The 18,460-nt window shown below is 41.5% G+C and overlaps 1 non-coding gene across 1 annotated transcript; it reads right to left on the bottom strand.

The window, feature by feature from the left end:
• Nucleotides 1-4,516: 4,516 nt before the first annotated feature.
• On the bottom strand, nucleotides 4,517-4,620 carry LOC114226222 (small nucleolar RNA U13). Its single transcript, XR_003612709.1, has one exon. It is a non-coding gene; the product is annotated as a small nucleolar RNA U13 (small nucleolar RNA).
• Between the last annotated feature and the right edge of the window lie 13,840 nt (nucleotides 4,621-18,460).

Here is an 18,460-nt window from a genome sequence, read left to right as displayed (position 1 = left end):
GGGGAGTGTAGAAAAAGTCTTACCAGGTGGCTGTGTCCTCAAGGACATCATCTAGACAGTGCATATATTAGTTCATTTCCCCACGGCCTGAATTTGGTCACAAGGCCATTCCTAGTAGCAAGGGAACCTGAGAAATGTGGTTGATAACCTAATGGCCATGTGTCTAGCTAGAACTCAAGGAGTTCTAGTACAAAAACAGCGGAGAAAGGATACTGAGAGATAGCAATCTCAGGCACACTCCATAAGACAAAAGTGGAAAGAGATGAGTAGCTGTGTAATAGAAGAGCAGAAACTCTCCCTCTCCCTTTTTTTGGTCCCCCACCAGGAAGTATTTTTCCATTTTGAAGCTTTCAGTACCTCTCCCCCACTACCAGCCCTATGCAGCAGCTTCTAGCCGCATCCTCAACAGCAAGCACCCTGACTGGCCTCCCTGTCTCTCCCCTTGCCTCCTGCAAATGCACTGTTAACACAAATCAGCAGAACCTCTATCAGATGTCAACTAGACAATATCACTTCTTTACTTAGAACTCACCAAAAACCTCTCCTTGCAATGAGAATCAAATCTAAACTCAGTACCGTGGGCTGGAAGACTGCCCTCCTGGCCTCTGCTCACTTCTTTTCCTTCTCTGTACTCTGCCACTGTCTTGTTGTTGTTGTTCCTTGAATATTCTAAACTTGTTCTCATCTTGGTTCCTCCCTTCTTGCTGTTCCTTCTGCTTGAAGCCGCATCTTCACAAAGTTGTCTCCTTCTAATATTCAGGCTTCAACCCAAATGTGACCGCTTTAGTGAGGTCCTCCATGAGCATTCCAGCTGAAGCCCTCCACTCCCAGTGGAGTGTGCCATTGACCAAAAACATCTTCATAACATGCATCATAACCGCTATTAATTATTTATTTACATGTTTATAGTATATAAGCTCCTGGGGATGGGACACTGTTCACCACTGTATCCAGAACTCCTAGCAGGTGGCTATGAACACATAGCAGGCAGTCTGTGAATATCTATTAGCTGACAGGTTTGATCTCTGTAAAATAGTAAAACTATTTCTCTAGCAGCTATTAGTATGGTCTTTTTTTTTTTTTTAAGATTTTATTTATTTATTTGACAGAGAGAGACACAGCCAGAGAGGGATCACAAGCAGCGGGAGTGGGAGGGAGAAGCAGGCTTCCCGCCGAGCAGGGAACCTGATGCGGGGTTCGATCCCAGGAGCCTGGGATCATGACCTGAGTCGAAGGCAGACGCTTAACAACTGTGCCACCCAGGCGCCCCTATTAGTATAGGTCCTTGCACATTGTAGGTATCCAGTAAATTTTTATTAAATGAATAGGCCTAGCTACAAATCTAGTGAATCAGAGACAGGAGTGTCATTTGAAAAGGCTTTACATAAATATTTTGTTTTTAGTGAACACTTTTCTAAATATTAAGGAATTCAATAAGCTTTGTAAAATATACAGATAAGTATAAAGGAAAGTCTTACCACTGAAAGAAAATCATTGTTAACACCTTGGTAAATACCTATATAGATTTTTTTCCTATATGTGTGCACACACACAATTTTTAAAAAAATTGGTATCATACCATATACTGGCATACCTTGTTTTTCACTTTATTGCGCTTCTCAGATACTGCATTTTTTACAAATTGAAGGTCTGTGGCAACTCTGCACTGAGCAAACCTATTGGCACCATTTTTCCAAAAGCATTTGTTCACTTTGTGTCCTTGTCACATCTTGGCAACTCTTGGAATATCTCAAACTTTTCCATTAATATAAGAAATATATGTCATGGTGAACTGTGATCAGTGATCGTATGTTACTATTATAATTCTTTTGGAGCACCACCAACCGTGCCCATATAATAGTGAACTTAATTACCGAATTTTGTGTGTATTCTGACTGCTCCACTGACCAGCTGTTCCACCATCTCTCCCTCTCCTCAGGCCTCCCTACTCCTGGAGGCACAACAAATATTGAAATTAGGCCAATCAATAACCCTATAATGGCTTCTAAGTTTTTAATTGAAAGGAAGAGTTGCACATTTCTCACTTTAAATCAAAAGCTAGAAATGATTTATCTTAATGATGAAGTCATGCCAAAAGCTGAGATAGGCTGAAAGCGAGGCCTCTTGTGCCAGTTCACCAAGTTGTGAATGTAAAGGAAAAGTCCTGGAAGGAAATTAAAAGTGCTACTCCTGTGAACACATGAATAAGAAAGTGAAATAGCCTGATTGCTCATCTGGAGAAAGTTTTAGTGGTCTGGATAGAAGATCAGCCACAACATTCCCTTGAGCCAACGTCTAACCCAGAGCAAGACCCTCACTCTCTTCAATTCTAGAAAGGCTGAGAGAGGTGAAGAGGCTGCAGAAAAAAGTCTGAAGCTAGCTCAGGTTGGTTTCTGAGGTTGGAGGAAAGAAGCCGTCTCCATAACATAAAAGTGCAAGGTGAAGGAGCAAGTGCTGATGTAGAAGCTGCAGCAAGTTCTCCAGAAGATCCAGCTAAGAGAACTGATGAAGGTGGTTACACTAAGCGATAGATTTTATATGTAAATGAAACAGCCTTACAGTGAAGGAAGATGCCATCTAGGACTTACACAGCTAGAGAGAAGTCAATGCCTGCCTTCAAAGGACAAAGGACAGGCTGACTCTCTTGTTAAGGGCTAATGCAGCTGGGTGACTTGAAGTTGAAGCCAATGCTCATTGACCATTCTGAAAATCCCAGGGCCCTTAAGAATTATGACAAATCTACTCTGCCTGTGCTCTATAAATGGAACAACAGAGCCTGGATGAGGGTACATCTGTTTACAACATAATCTACTGAATATTTTAAGCACAGCTCAGAAAAGAAGATTCCTTTCCAAATAATCCTGCTAATTGACAATGCACCTGCTCACCCAAGAGCTTACATGGAGATGTACCATGAGATTAATGTTGTTTTCATGCCTGTTAACACCAACACCCATTCTGCAGCCCATGGATCAAGGAGTAATTTTGACTTTCAAGTCTTATTATTTAAGAAATACATTTCATAAGGTTATAGCTACCATAGATAGTGATTCCTCTGATGGATCTGGGCAAAGTAAATTGAAAACTTTCTGGAAAGGGTTCACCATTCTAGATGCCAGTAAGCACAATTCATGATTCATGGGCAGAGGTCAAAATATCAATATTAACAGGAGTTTAGAAGAAGTTGATTCCAACCCTCATGGATGACTTTGAGGGGTTCAAGACTTGAGTTGAGGGAGTAGCTGCAGATGTGGTGGAAATACCAAGAGAACTAGAATTAGAAGCAGAGCATGAAGATGGGACTGAATTGCTGGCAATCTCATGATCAAACTTGAATGGATGAGGAGTTGCTTCTTATTGATAAGCAAAGAAAGTAGTTTCTTGAGATGAACCTACTCTGGTGAAGATGCCATCAAGACTGTTGAGATGACAACAAAAGATTTAGAATACTCCATAAACTTAGTTGATAAAGCAGCAGTAGGGTTTGAGAGGAATAACTCCAATTTGGAAGAAAGTTCTACCTCGGGTAAAATGCTGTCAAACAGCATCACAGGATACAGAGAAATTGTTCATGAAAAGAAGAGTCAATCAATGCATCAGACTTCACTGTTGTCTTATTTTAAGAAATTTCCACAGTTATCCCAACCTTCAGCAACCACCACCTTGATCAGTCAGCAGCCACCAACCTCGAGGCAAGAATTTCCAAGAGCAAAAAAGACTGTGACTCCTTGAAAGCACAGATGATGGGATGGTTAGCATTTTCTAGCAATCAAATGTATTTTTTAAAGATTTATTTATTTATTTGAGAGTGATCATGAGCGGGGGTGGGGGTGGGGCAGAGGGAGAGGGAGAGAAGCAGACTCCCGGCAGAGCACACAGCCTAGGCAGGGCTGGATCCCATGTCCCCGAGATCATGACCTGAGCCAAAATCAAGAGTCAGATGCTTAACTGACTGAGCCACCCAGGTGCCACACAATAAATATTTTTTAATTAAAGTATATGTGCTGTTTTTTAAGACATAATGCTATTGCACACTTAAGAGACTACAGTATAGTGTAAATATAACTTGTATATACACTGGGAAATCAAAAAATTCAATTTACTTGCTTTATTGCCATAGTTGCTTTATTGAGGTGATCTGGAACGCAAATCACAATATCTCCAATGTATGCCTATATGCAGTTTATTTATTTTTAGCTATGAGATGTATTTATTTTAATTTTTTAAATTTAAGTATAGTTAACAGTGTTATATTAGTTTCAGATGTATGATACGATTCAACCATTCTACACATTTCTTAGTGCTCATCAAGGTAAGTGTACTGTCAATCCCCTTCATCTATTTCGCCCATCCTCCCACCTACCTCCCGTCTGGCAATCATCAATTTGTTCTTTGCATTTGAGTCTAGGTTTTTTGTTTTGTTTTGTTTTGTCTCTGCTTACATGCAGTTTAAATGGAAAACTTGCCAGGTATACTCACAAGAAATAATGCTTCTTTTATTTATTTATTTTTTTTACATTAGATGGGTAATGTGCCCAGGTCGTAACAAGCTCTGAGGGAGTCACATGTCACAGAATGCCCTGGACAGCCAATCACAACGTTTATGAGCTACAAAAGGTCTCGAAATACTGCCTGAAGTATGAGGATGAACATTAAGATAAATTAGATGGCGTGCTTTAGTTACGTTTCAGGTGGTGACTAGAGAACGCACAGAGTAAGTTTTGCATGGACACATCTATTAGCTGGCAGACCCATGCCCCATGCTAGGGGCTCTTTGCAGAGTGGGGGAGAAAGGAATTCTCTAGAAAAGTTTGTCAAGCCCGAGACGCTGCTTATGTTTATTTAGAACTAACTCTTCTTCCTTTCCACAGAAGAGCATTGATTGCTTTTCTTTTCATCTTTCCTATCAAAAGATGGGAAATATCACCAGAAGAAAACGATCAAGATTTATTTTTACTTTCGTCGCAAACAAGTATATAATGCAAGCCCCCATGATGGAACTGTATAGCTGTGGCTATGCCACCAAAGTATCAGGGATGCTGTCTTTCGGGGGGGGTGAGGGAAAACGACTAGAGTTGGGAATCTGGTATGTGGAAGTATATGAATATACAAACGACATTTATGGATCCAGAGATACCCATCCACCTATAAGTACAGCTAGTTGCCATCAAGTCACTAAGCATAAAAACTGTTGTGGGTGTTTACAACTTTTTTAAAAAAGGCGTATTTGTGTTAAAAATATGTTTTCTGGGCGCCTGGGTGGCTCAGTTGGTTAAGCGACTGCCTTTGGCTCAGGTCATGATCCTGGAGTCCCGGGATCGAGTCCCGCATAGGGCTCCCTGCTCAGCAGGGAGTCTGCTTCTCCCTCTGACCCTCTTCCCTCTAGTGCTCTCTATCTCTCATTTTCTCTCTCTCTCAAATAAATAAATAAAATCTTTAAAAAAAATGTTTTCTAATTTCCCAAATAGTCTGTGTAAGAAGATGGGAAATTTGGGTGAAAAGATAAGAGTGGGGAAGGAAAGTACTAGAAAAAAATTGGAAACACATGCATATAAACATCACAGTCTTTTGTGTTTCCGGCCTTTTACATATATGGAAGAAGGTGTGTGTTGTGTTTCCAGATCTGACTTAGCCCAGCAACCAGTATGAGTTTGGCCAAGTTGCTTCCCCTCCTTGAGCCTTTGTTTCTGTATCACCAAAATAAAAGAGGAGAGGAAAAAGAAGCAAGAAGCTGGCACTAGCATAGGATGCAGCTCCCCTAAGCAGTACTGAGAGTCCCATCCAGCCCAGCACTTTATGATCATTACTATGAGTATGTTAATTGTGTTATTTCGCACAGATTAATTATATGGGTTATTGCTATTGTTTCTCTTGCCTGTTTGTTTGTTTGAAGGATGTTGGTAGGTAGTTTTGCTAAATGGTGCTTTACTTGGTTAAATTTCCTGTGAGATCTCTACCAACATGACTGACACTTCTAGAAGTTACCAGTTGTATCTGAAAGCCTCTGATGCTGGTGGAAGTTTTAGTTAAGCCAAAACCCTCCTCAAGTGGGTTTACTATGGGTGCTCACTGTTCACAAAGGGGGTGGTTGGTGACTTGCCTCAAGATTGTGGTGAAGAACACAGTCACTTCAGACCTGTGGCCAGTGAGACAGGGGCCTAGATGAGGAAACAGTAGTGTGCAGTATGGTGTTGAAGAAAGAAAAGATCCCTATGTTGCCACAAGTGATCGGTGGTATGCGAAAATTAAATTATGCCGAAGTCCTCTAAATCTTGTGAATACTAAACAATTCATTACTAGCCACAAAATGACTTTTGAGAAAGGAAATACGCTACCTGAAAATGTCCTGCTGTCTTGGACAAGGGCTTGGACGACGAGAAGGAAAAACCGACACCTAACCAAAAGGAATAGCATAAAGAATGCCCATGTGTCAGTCACCGTTAAAACACAGTTAAAACCTTTCATGACAGAAGGAAGGACCGCATAGAGATGACCCATACAGTAGTCAGAATCGCCGGCTAAGGCTCAGCCACGACTCTAAAACCTAAGAATAAAATCAACAATCCCTCTAATTGTTTATCACAATGCTTCCTTTAGAAATTTTACTTGAGGAGTTGGGGTGGAGCAAAGAATAAAAAAATCCTTTCTGAGCCTGCCTCACATCTAGTTTGAAAGTAGAATTTCTTTACTGGAACTGCTGATCTGTAAGGCCACCAGTTTATGTGGGTTTCAAAGGGCTCTTAGAGTTCAAGTATGGATGTGTTCTGTTCGTGTGCCAGTACCGTGCGCATACACATGCACACCCGCCCCGTTTATATCTCCAGGCCAGGGTTTCTCAATCTCTGAACTATTGATATTTTGGGTCAGTGAATTCTTTATTCTGGGGCTGTCCTGTGTATTGTAAGCTGTTTAGCAGCATCCCTGGCCTTACCTACCAGAAGCCGGCACCACTTCTCCTCTCCTCTTACCTACGCGCCCAGCTTCCCACGACAGCCCCAAATGTTGCCAAATGTCTCCTGGGGGACAAAATCTCCCTTGGCTAAAAATCACCGCCCGCGGCTGAGATGGGGAGATTTAGTGAGGGGAAAGGGGACAGAGAGTGAGGAACAGGAGGCTCTTCTCTAGGATGCAGACATTTATTCTCAAGGTTATTTCTATTTATGGAAATTATTCAAAGATGCTTACAAGTGTTTTTAGGAAGCTGATTTCATTCCAAGCAAGCCAAGTATTACAAATATCGTTTTAAACTGTAACTTATAACTGCTTTTCTACAGAATGTCTTAATGGAGTCAAGCATTTGCCTTGAAGAATGCTATCGAGTCATTCATTGTTTTCCTAACTTGTGGCATTGCTGGCCGTCCACTTGGAATAGCATCATGTGCTATTTTGCCTTTTTCCCCAAAACTTTGCAAACTACTTTGATACACTGCTGAAAATACATATTAGCAGAATAACTTATTTTTTTTTTACCACAATTCTCAAAGAACCCACATTGTATACTTGCTAGGAGAGCAATTATTTGTAATCTGAATGTAACTGAGGCATACTTACCTAGACCCATTTTACCATGTTACCACACAGGCTTAAATTATTTTGCTGGTGGCAAAGTATGCAGTTTGCATACAACACTGAGCTTACCAGGTAACTTTATGACCGAACCTCATATCTGAAGAGTGACTAGGAATTAATATACCTTAATTAGAAGCTTAAGGATATGCCCTTATTCGGTGTTTACATTTTTTTTAAGATTTATTTATTTATTTGAGAAAGAAAGCAGGCAAATGGGGGGTGGGGTGGGGAAGGGCAGAGGGAGAGAGAATCTCAAGCAGACTCCCTGCTGAGAGCAGAGCCTGACGCAGGGCTCGATATCGCACCCTGAGATCACAACCCTGAGATCACGACCTGAGCCAAAATCAAGAGTTGGACGCTCAATGGACTGAGCCACCCCAGGCGCCCCTTGTGTTTACAACTTATCTTGACTTGTATTTTACTCCCAAAGAAGAGGAAAACAGTATAAATGGTGAGGGTTTTTGTGTGTGTGTGTTTGTTTTTGGTGGTGACACTCCAGGACTTTCCTTCTACAATTTATTTCAACATCATTTATGGAACCCTGACTGTGAGCAAGGATTTATGCCAATTCTTAGCAGATTTTATTTTTGCAGTAAAATCAGATGTATTTCTTTTAAAATTGTGCTGTAATGAATTTTTTCTCTATCATTTTGATGTCAGTGAAGATTACCACAAAAGTTAATGTTTTCTTCATCTATAAATGCGAGACTAAAATCAAGGAATAGAAGAGAGGGAATCTACAAAAGGTAGGCGAGGTTTTTAAAAAGCCAAACATGGGGCACTTGGGCGGCTCAGTTGGTTAAGCGTCTGCCTTCGGCTCAGGTCATGATCCCAGGGTCCTGAGATTGAGCCCCACATCGGGCTCCCTGCTCGGCGGGAAGCCTCCTTCTCCCTCTCCGACTCCCCCTGCTGGTGTTCTCTCTCTCTCTGTCTCTGTCAATTAAATAAATAAATAAAATCTTTAAAAAAAGAAAACACTTCTTTAAAAAAATAAAATAAAAATAAAAAACCAAACATATAATATTATAAGATTAAAATAGGTGGTGAGCATTCTGTTTATCGCTTTACTATTTGGCATCAAGTGGACAAACAACAGACACTCTCAAACTAAACTTTTATTTTCATCTGGATGGACAGCGGGCCCAGAAGATCACAGGTTAAATTCTTGAAACGTCTGTAATTTCAGATGAGTTCTCAGAAAAATACATACTTTCTGGACTATAAACTGTCCACCATATTTTTCCATATTTGCTACTGATTTATTATAATGTGTTAAGTATCAGTAAATAGGATCAGCATAAATATCACTACTGCATTTTAGGACTTTAATTCTTACTTGCTTTTAGATTCTGTATCTTTTATGTTAGGTGCTGGGTCTCTAATTTGGTGTTGATTTACCTAGCTGTGTGGGAGTTATGTAAAATTATCCAACCGATGTAAGCCAGGTGTTCACAGCTCTTTATGCATCAGGGACTACACTGGAAGCTATCCAAGAGTAGGTGTCTGTGACCTATATAGCAAGCATGACAAAGATGGCACACAGACTTACTTCCAGTGTCCCTTGGAAAGTTGTCCCCTCAAACTCCCTGACCTCCTCACAGGTTCCCTGCCTCCCTAATCCCAGTCTCTTTCCCACAATCACTTGGGAGAACTGTCTTTGGCAACAGTCAGATCCATGGCGCCTGCCTGTACTGACATGGAGAGTTTGCAGCAGCACAATGGCCTCCACCTTCTCCCATGGCTGAGCTCCATCTTTACACCTCTACACCTCTAGCTGGTCTGAATGGTACAGAGGACCTAGAAGTTTAGAAAATTACTTTTCAAAGGTTTCTAACCTCAGCTCTAGATGTCACAGAAAACAATACATTTGCCATCTTTAACAAAAAGTGTTATTTTAAAAACATTCTGTCTTGCTCTTCCTCTCATTTTTTTCTATATGTGGTTTCTAATTCTTGTTCCTTGATTATTCTTTTCAAAGAGGGAGAAGCAACCAGAAAATACTGGAGAAGGAAAAGAGACTCGCTAGTGGAGGGTGCATGGGGAAGATTCTCAGCATTCGTTTCAGGGTAAGACCGGTGCTGCTGGAATAGAAACCCCTGGCTTGGTGGAGGAATGTATGGCAGCAGTCATGGAACCAAGTGACTAGGACCTTGGCAATGTGTGCCTAGCTTGGCAATGCAGCCAGCTCTCCTGCCCTCCTGCTGCCCACAGTTCCGGAGTCCTCCTGTGAAGGCTGCTCAGGAATGAGCTGAGGGAGTACGAACAACTGTTATGGGTTGAATTGTGTGCCCCCCCCCCATAGATGCTGAAGTCCCAACTCCCAGTATCTCAGCATATGACCTTATTTGGAAATACGGTCATTGCAGACATAATTATAGTTAAGATGAGGCCATTCTGCTGTAGGTGGGTGGGTAATACAACATGATGAAGGTCCTTATAAAAAGGGGAAATTTGGATACAGAAGCATATAAGAATCCATGTGAAGATTGGAGTTATGCTGCCACGAGCCAAGGGACTATCAGAAGCTAGAAGAGAAGCCTGGAATGATTCTTTAGTGCCTTCAGAGGGGTTAAAGTCCTACCAACATCTTGATCTCAGACTTCCAGTTTCCAGAACTATGAAACAATAGATACCTGTTGTTTAAGCCACTCAGTCTGTGGTAATTTGTTAAAATAGGCAAAGCAAACTAATATAATAATGTAGCAATGATGGAATTGTCCTGATCTTGACTAGAATCTCCCTGAAGAAGTGCTGGTTTGATGAAGCTAAGAAGCTAAGCATGGTCTAATCCAAATACCTAGAAGGAAACCTGTGTGTATCGATAATAGACATACACATGTAAGGACATAAATAAAAACACACTGCAACCATTTCTAAGCAATTCCGTGAATATAGTAAATGCTGAATCTACCTGTTACATTACTTAATCACTCTTGGGTTTCCTAAATGTCAGAGGATCTGTATCTCCAGCTACTAGGGTAATTCCAGGAGCTGAGCCTTCTGGACCAACCTCCTTCTACAATTCAACTCACCAACATTTACTAACCTGTGTGCCAAGAATTCTAAGCAATGGCAGTAGAATAAAGCATCAGATACAATTCTGGCCCTTAAGTAGTCTTGTTATTTAGTAATTAACAATATTAGGCAGAACTCTTCAAGAATCTTTCATTTATTAACGTATATGGGATTCTGCCCATTTACACCCAGGAATGCTCAAGACTCTTAATCACAGGTGATAGAAACACAACTCAAGCTGACTTAAACCAACACACAAATAAAACCCTGAGCAATTCAAGGGTGCAAGTATAACTTAAGTAGTGTATTAGTCAAGGTTCTCCAGGGAAACAGAATCCATGGGGGAGACAGAAGGAAGGAGAGAAGGTAGGGGACAGAGAGAAGGAGAGGAAGGAAGGAGAGAAGGGGAGGCAAAACAAAACAAAACAAACCCCAAAACAGATAGAAATAGAGACAGAAAAGAGAGAAAAGAGATTTATTTAAGGAATTTGCTCACAGAATTGTGGTACAATGTGTAGGGCAGACTGGTAGGCTAGAAATTTAGGTATGAGTTGACATTGCAGTCTTGAGTCTGAATTCTGCAGGGCAGCAGGCTGGAAACTCAGGCAGTGTCTCTATATTGCAATCCTGAGATTTCCTTCTTGGGATACCTGTCTTTGCTCTTAAGGTCTTCATATGATTCCATGAGGCTGCCCACATTATGGAGGGTACCTGCTTTACCCTGATTTAAATGTTCATCTCATCAAAAGAATACCCTTACATAAACATCGAGATTAGTGTTTGACCAAACCACTGGGCACCATAGCCTAGCCAAGGTGACACATAAAGTTAACCACCACTAGCAGTGTGGAATCCAGAGAGTGCTCCCAAATCATCAGAAATCCACCCCTCCCCGGCTTCCTCGGGGAAGGCTTGAAGTGACCCATCTTCCAGTCCATGCCCTGGTGAACAATCACTGTGGCTAAGGGAATGCAATTCCCTGGCAGGGGCTGAGAACAGAGGTATGGATGGTTGTATTATAGAAGGGATGTTGAGCAGGCATCAGGAGCTGTTCAACTAAAGGATCTCACCAACCAGGAGGAAGAGATAAGCGAGTGTCATTTTGAAAGGAAAGAGAACATTTTGTGCATATCCAGTCCTTAAAGGTACTTAAAGGTGAGTACTTAAAGGTGGGAAACAGAAGGGAGAAAGGAGAGACCCTTTGGGAGAAATGAAGGGCTCTTGCTGGAATGTCCTATAGGCTCCTGCAGCTGGAGGTGGGCAGATACTCCAGTGGTACACCAGATACCATAGGCAACTGATGGGCTTACATCACATTAGCTTGGTTTAAACTACTTGAATCACATGAGATATTTCTTTGAGGAAAATTTACTTTTTCTCATTGATTTAAAGTCAGTAATTTCTGGGCTCCTGGGTGGCTCAGTCGTTAAGCGTCTGCCTTCGGCTCAGGTTATGATCCCAAGGGCCCTGGGATGGAGCCCCGCATCGGGCTCCCTGCTCAGGGGGAAGCCTGCTTCTCCCTCTCCCACTCCCCCTGCTTGTGTTCCTGCTCTCGCTATCTCTCTCTCGGTCAAATAAATAAATAAAATATTTAAAAAAAAATAAAAAAAATAAAGTCAGTAATTTCTGTTCCTCTGAACACAGAATTGCTTTTAATTATAAATGCATGACATTTAAAAATATTTAAATACAAATATTTTTACACCAACGGGTGTGGAATGTGGGGTGTGGATGTGGGGATGGAAGCAATGAATTTTTTCCCATACAGAAACCCTGCTAGAAAAACATTTTCCCTTAGTCATTGTTAGAAAAATCACCCCTCTCAGGGATGCTTGTTATCTAAAATTAAATGGAATTGGCATTTGGAGATTTTTGAATAATTTAGCTGGACTTATTTCGGCGATTACATAATGGTTACAAATGGGTCAAGGCCCCGGTCACGTCAGGGAATTAAGAAATGGATTTGTTTACATGGCCATTGTTCATGTGCTTTCCCGCTCTCAACTTCTGCTTCCATCCCCATGGTGACCCCCCCCCCACTCCTCTCCCACCGGCAGCTCCACAGGGACAGAGACTACCTTCCACTCACGCCCTCCCTGGTGTGGGCTCTGACCGATCGCACAGTGCATCAGTGTGTGTCCAGTTGCACTGAACTTTGTTAGCTGGGGATCCTGGGCATTTAGGAAGACAGAGACTGCTAGGACAGTTCTGTAAATTCTCAGCAAAGTTCCTTTAGAACAAAGTTGACAGTGTTAGAACAAGAAGAGCTTTGCAAGTTTCTAAACGCACAGTTGCTGCTCCTGGCAGCTGCTTACAACAAAAATCTTACTTGCAGCTAATGTCTGTCACATAATGAAAACCTACTAGGCAAAATCTGAAGTATTTTTCCTATATCCCCACTATTCAGCTTTTTCGAACTTTTTTTTTTTTTTTTTTTTACATTTCTCTTCTCTTTACGATAAAATGAAAGAATGTGTTACACACTCTGAAAGGAATTCCGGGTGTGAATAGGTAGCTAGGGATGGTTCCTCTGTTCATCTATAGGGGCCTCCTTTCTTTCCACTTCTGCTTTCTTTCTTGGGGAGTGGCTGGGAAAGAGGCATAGACAGGGTCACCCTGAAGAGCTCCCCTAGCAGTACAATGATTTGAATCCATTGAGGGTGACTAGAAGGGGTCAAATATAAAAGATGGTCATGCTTTCTTCTACTCCAAACACCACTTTCTGGGACGTGAACAGGGCTATAGATCTTGAAGATCCATTTCTCCATGGATGGCGAGGCCACTTTGCCTTACCCCAGCCACTCAGGCAAACAATCTCTCTTTCTTTCTTTTGAACACAGGCCAGTCCCCACCCCCAGCTTTAACTCAACACTTTCCATCCATGAGCTTTAACAGAAACTACCAGGTGCCAACTCAGTGCATTGAAAGGAGTTTGCAGACATTACTGCTAATCTGCATACAGCCCTGCGAGACAGGCTAACATCATTTCCCATTTCACCTGTGCCGTTCAGAGAGGCCACGTAACATCCCCAAGGTCAAAGCATTAAGTGGCCAAGTCAGGAAGACTGGGTCTCTTCAGCAGTAAAGCCCATGTCTATTCCCAGATGGGTTTTAATGCTGCTTGGCAGTCTGGCATTCATCTGTTAAAAAATGGACACTTTCGGGGGCCTGGGTGGCTCAGATGGTTAAGCGTCTGCCTTTGGCTCAGATCATGATCTCAGGGTTCTGGGATCAAGCCCCATGTCAGGCTCCTGGCTCAGCGGGGAGCCTGCTTCTCCCTCTCCCTCTGCCTCTCCCCTGCTCATGCTCTCTCTCTCTCTCTCTGTATCTTGAATGAATAAATAAAATCTTAAAAAAAAAATGGACACTTTCATTCTGCTGCCTCCCTAACCTGAAATCTTGGATCACACCCTCATGCCTCCTATATTACTTCTGCCTCTACCTGAATGTCTGTTGGTACTTCACATTCCGTATGATCAAAACTGAATGCAAAACTGTTCCTATTTTTCTCTGTCTTTAACTCAATCAGGTTAGATATTGGCTCTAGAAACCCGGGACTCCCGACTTTCCCCTTTCTGTCATTCTCTTTTTTTTTTTAAAAAAGTGGTCACCAAGTCCTATCGATTCTTTCTCTCACATACACATACAAGTACACATATTCTGCCATAAAATCCTCCTTGATTTCTCTGGAAAACTTGTTCCCTCTGCATTTCCGCTGCTGTCAATACATACCTTGATTATAAGAATACATACCACTGTACTTGGAATGTCTATTGATAGAGGACATGTCACCCCCGCCAGAAAGAACTCTATATTGGCAAAGATCTCCTATGGCCTGTGGTTGGAACTCAAGGCATCTTGCACTGTTTCTGGTACATGGTAGATCCTCAATACCGTTGGTCTGAATTTAATTGGAGTGTATCCAAGGAACAAGGGTCTCATAGTGATTTGAATACCTCCTTACAATTAAGCTGAGGCCCAAGCAAAATAGGTGAGATTTCAAAGTTTGTCTTTTATGTTGGTGACCTCTTCTTTTTCAGTTCCTTTTCCCTACCAGTAACAGCCCCTCTCCTTTAAGATCCTCAGTGACCTTTTACATTTTGCTCTGTCCCTTTCCCCAAATTAGGAAGGATCTAGAATCATCACTTGTATCACAACTGAAACTCCCAGCTCTACCACACACTAGCTGGAATCCTGGGCAAGTTCTTAACTATTTGAAATTGTTTCCTCATCTATAACATAGACATGAAAATACCTGCCTCCTAGGGTTGCCATCGAGATTCAAAAAAAAAAAAAACACACACACACAAACCACACAACTCTAAGTAAAACATTAGCATGATCCTAAGCACATAATAATGGCCCAATTAATGTTAAAAGAAGACTGCCTTATTTATACCAATATGCTAATTCTTCCCAATTTTATTTACTTTAAAAAAAAATACTAATTGTGGAACGTATTATCTCCTATTAAAGAAACCTATTCGTTCAACTAATATCTACTGAAACTTCCCCGGCGCCTTGCTTCTCATCTGGGAACACAGGAAAGAAAAGCAGATCCCGGCACTGGGAAACTGGGAAGTGGAATTTCCCACCTTTGTGATAAGGTCAGCAGTACAGGGACTTACACACGAACCTTTCCAGTGTTCAGAGGAAGGTGTGGGGCACAGCCTAGTGAGGGGTGCTGAGGGCAAGTTTCCCAAAGAAGGGTTCCAGTAGGGCTGAAATCAGTCAGAGGGCAATCTTGTCAGAGGAAACATGAACAAAGGGACAGAAGCCAGACAAGGTCTGACAGGAGAGGACAAATGACAAGTCATTTGGTTAGCTGTAGCTTGGGTGTGTGTAGGAGGGGGTGGGGGAGTTAGAAAGATGAGGCTAGAAAAGATAAGCCGGCGGCCAAATCCTCAGGGGCAATAGCAAGTAGGTGGGAAAGGTGTGGGTTGGGGTTCTTCTATCCCAGGAAATCTCAGCTATGTTTGCATACTGCAGTCACTGGGAGCTTTTAAAAGTACTTAAGCCTAGGTCCCTAGACCATTACATAGAAATCACTAGGGGTGGAACTGAAGCATCATTTGTTTTTTTTTTAAAGTTCTCCAAATGGTTCTATTAGAATTTGAGAACTGCTATATAATCTAGTCCCCAAAATCACACCAATCCAAATTCGGCTGTAAAGGTAACAACATAATAATCACTGGCCTTTAGAATGGGGTGGGGCTGTGTTTTTTTAATTATTTAATTTCTTATTGTGGTAAAATACACATAAAGTTGATCATTTTAACCATTTTCAAGTGTATAGTTCAGTACCACTAAGTACACTCACACTGTTGTGCAACCATCACTATCCATTTCCAGAACTTGTTATCCCAAAATGAAACTCTGTGCCCACTCAACACTGGTTCCCCATTCCTCCCTCCCACAGCCTCTGGGAGCCGCCATTCTACTTTCTGTCTCTATAAATTTGACTACACTAAGTTCCTCATGTAAGTGCCACCATATAGTACCTGTCCTTCTGTGATTGGCTTATTTCATTTAGCATAATGTCCTCTAGGTTCACCCACGTGGTAGAATGTGTCAAAATTTCCTTTCTTTTTAAGGTTGAATAATAATCCATTGCATGTATATAGCACATTTTGATCCATTCATCCATCGACAGAAACTTAGGGTGTTTCTACCTTTTGGCTATCGTAAATAATTCTCCTATGACCATGGGTGTACAAATACCTGTTTGAGTCCCCATTTTCAAATTTTGGGGGGTAAATACCCAGAAGTGGAATTGCCGGATCATATGGTAATTCTATTTTAATTTCTTTGAGGAACTTCCATACTGTTTCCACAGTGGCTGCACCATATTACATTCCCACCAGAAATGCACAAGGGTTCCAATTCCTCCAATTCTTTACCAATATTTTCTGTTTATTTTGTGGGGTTTTTTTTTCATAATAGCCATCCCAGTGGGTGTGAAGTAGTATCTCATTGTGGTTTTGATTTGCATTTCCCTAATGATCAGTAATGTTGAACATTTTTTATGTGCTGATGAGCCATCTGTAATATCTTCTTTGGAAAAATGTCACAGTATTTTCCCATTTTTTAATTGGGTTGTTTGTTTTTTGTAGAAGTTCTTTATATATTATAGATATCAATCCTTTACCAGATATATGATTTGCAAATATTTTCTCCCATTTCATTGGTTGCCTTTTCACTCTGTTGATAGTATCCTTTCATGAACAAAATCTTTAATTCTGATGAAGTTCAATTCATCTATTTTTTTCTTTTGTTGCTTATACTTTTAGTGTCATAACCCCTGTGCTTTACAGATGCGTGCGCAAGGTCCTGCAGGTTGGGCTCCCCACAGAGAAGACTGAGGTGGAGGCTGGTATATAGAGTATATTAGGCAGTGCTCTTGGCATCACCACTTGTGGAAGGGAAGGGAAAGGAGCATGGGCAGAGGGAGAAATTGGGCTGTGACAAAATCTCAAGGAAAGCCTCAACTGATCACCACAGTGAATTCCAAAGCTGAGGAGGACCTTCAGAGATGTCCTTCATTTGTGTGATGGGGATAGCTTTTATATTTGACCAGTCATTGGATATGGGGTGCTACTAGAAGGGGCTATAACTGAGGGTGAGGTAGTTCTCTTGAGCCCAGGCAATTCCAAAGAAGGCTGATAGCTGAGGACTACTGGCCATGAGCACTCCCAGCATCTGGGGAAAGAGGCCTTTATTATTAGAAGGGGATCTGAGTGATATATCATGCAACACATTCCCAAAGAGGTCTCTTCTTGCCTGCTTTGGTCTCCTCCTGTAAAGGGGATCTGGGTGACATATCACCACCCACTACAGTCCCAAAGAGGTATCCTCTTACTTGCTTTGATGCTCCTGGACCACTGGCACTTTACTATAATTTAGGGAGGCATCTAAGGTCACCAGGAACCCCCAGCCTATTCTTGCTAGGCCCACCCTTTCCCTTCCCTTCTTCACTCTTCATTTTTCAATCCCTGGTCTCTCTCTTCCCCACCTGCACTTCTGTTGAAGACTGCAGTTGAATGTCATGGCCCAGAGTTCTTGCCACCTCAAGCCTTTCATTACTCAAGACATACTGAGCAGAAATGGAAGCAGAAAGTGGTTGCTTAAATCCTGGAGTATGGGTGGATGGGTTGAGGGAATAGCAGAGAAATGTTGGGATAAAATACTTAGGCGCAGAGAATCCCAGGATGGGAGCTCAGGTACTGAGGGGGTGGATACTGAATCAAGTAAGTAAGTACATGATGAGAAAATTAAGAAGAAAAAGGATGATAGTTAAATAACACTTGACGTTAGGGACACAATAAACATTGACCTTAGTTTTAGATGCTGAAAAAATGGCAAAATGGGAAGAAAAAAATACAAAGTTAAAATTTATGTCCAATTGTTATGCACTATAATAACTCAGTATATAATAAAATGTGTTAAAACTCATATGTATTAAAATCCTGTCTCAAGTTGTATTTGATTAGAAGAGTAAACTCCTACTACAAATATGGGGCTTCATAAATTGTGGTTCACACTGTATGGAGATCTGCTCACAAGCCCAAAACATCAGAGGGAATGCTCACTGCAGTGCATCCTCTTTTAGACCGAAGGAAATGGTACTTCTGGATCCCTCCTGCAGCCCGTTAGCTCTCACAGATACAAAACCCATGTGCTGAGTTTCTAATCCTAAATGCTGAGACTTGCCTCTCATAAAAATTTCTTAGTAACCTTATCTGTGTACTGCAACTATGTTTTGTGACTTTTTCAAAAAAACAATTGCTTAGAATATTTGAATAATTAGGTTTATGAACATTTCGATTCGTAGCCCCTAGGTAACCCACTCCACTTCAGTTTTCATTGAAATCCACAC

The sequence above is a fragment of the Eumetopias jubatus genome, unplaced genomic scaffold (assembly GCF_037043125.1).
Source record: "Eumetopias jubatus isolate StellerSeaLion01/CBP00866 unplaced genomic scaffold, mEumJub1_p1.0 scaffold_3, whole genome shotgun sequence".
Taxonomy (NCBI): domain Eukaryota; kingdom Metazoa; phylum Chordata; class Mammalia; order Carnivora; family Otariidae; genus Eumetopias; species Eumetopias jubatus.
This window is presented reverse-complemented; position numbering and strand designations above follow the sequence as displayed.